At 61.1% G+C, this 1,275-nt stretch overlaps 1 protein-coding gene across 2 annotated transcripts in view; it reads right to left on the reverse strand.

Moving 5' to 3' along the window:
- ZNF444 (zinc finger protein 444) overlaps nt 1-1,275 on the reverse strand; it is a 9,824-nt gene that overhangs the window by 8,241 nt on the left and 308 nt on the right. The gene's annotated exons all lie outside the window — the stretch shown is intronic.

Genomic DNA, 1,275 nt, shown 5'->3' on the forward strand with positions numbered 1-1,275 from the left:
GGGGGGGGGCGGGGAGAGTTGGAGACCGAGGGGGGCGGGGTGGGGGAGGGCCGGGGGGAGGGGAAGGGGACTCCGGTGGGGTGGGATGGGGGAGGGGTATGGGGTGGGGGAGGGGAGGGGACTGGCGCGGGCGGGGGCTGGGCCCTGCCTGGGAATCTGGGGGCGCCGGCGGGGACGGATCGGGTCGGAGAGGTTTGCGGAAAGGGGCTCCTGGGAGGGGGCGGGCCCGGCGCGGGCGGGGTGCGGGCGGGCCTCCGGCGCGCGGTCTCTGTACGTTGGGCGGCACTTCGGCGGAGCTGCGCCTCCCCCGGGCCGGGGTCAGCTGCCCTCCTCCTTTCTCTCCTCCTCGGGAACACGTGCCCCCCACCCTCCCCCCCGACAGCCTGGGTGGTGGGCGCGCCGCGCTGCAGGGCTGTGTTTGGTCCCCTGGTCGTCCGCGGCGGCCCTGCCGCTCGCCTTCTATTTCCCCTTTCAGCCCCTGCTCCCGCGGGGGCTTGGGTGCAGCGCCGGCGCTTTTGTTGGAAGCTGTGTCCCCGGCACCGCACAAAGTGACGGGAGTGGGCAGGGCGGACGCTGGTGGAAGGCTGGCTTGGCGCCGCCGCGCGCGCCCCGCAGCATCTTTGTTTTCCGTTCGTCTTGACTTCTTGAGACGCCTGGGTTGGCCTGACTTTCCCCATTTTGCAGCCCCGGGGAGGGAAGATTGACAGCGTAAAAGGTGGCGTGTTTTGTCCTAGGACGACTCGCTGGGAAGATGGCCCTTTGGTCTGAGTAAATATTAGTCCAGTGGACCGGTGGCTCCCCAGCAGGGCCGACTGCGCCCCTGCCCCCGCCGCCGGGGGACTCGTGGAAGTCTCCAGGTCACATTCTTGGTTGTCACAGGTGGGGAGACACTGTTGGCATCTGGGTGAAAGAGGCTGTAAAACATTGGCCTAGTTAAAACTGGTAGCCAGGCAGGCAAGCTCCATCCAGAGCCTTGTCTCATTTATTTTTTTCCGTCTTTTTTTAAAACATTTTATTTTTTAATTTTTTATAATGTTTTTCTTTTTAGTTGAAGCATAATTGGTTTATGATATTGTGTTGGTTTCTGCCAAACACCGGCGTGCATCATCCATAGGTATGCATGTGTCCCCTGCCTCTCGAACCTCCCTCCCCCTTTTTTGCATTTTTTTAAAAATTTATTTATTTTTTCAGTGGGTTTTGTCATACATTGATATGAATCAGCCATAGATTTACACGTATTCCCCATCCCGATCCCCCCTCCCACCTCCCTCTCCA

This window comes from Cervus canadensis, chromosome 18 (genome assembly GCF_019320065.1).
Source record: "Cervus canadensis isolate Bull #8, Minnesota chromosome 18, ASM1932006v1, whole genome shotgun sequence".
NCBI lineage: Eukaryota > Metazoa > Chordata > Mammalia > Artiodactyla > Cervidae > Cervus > Cervus canadensis.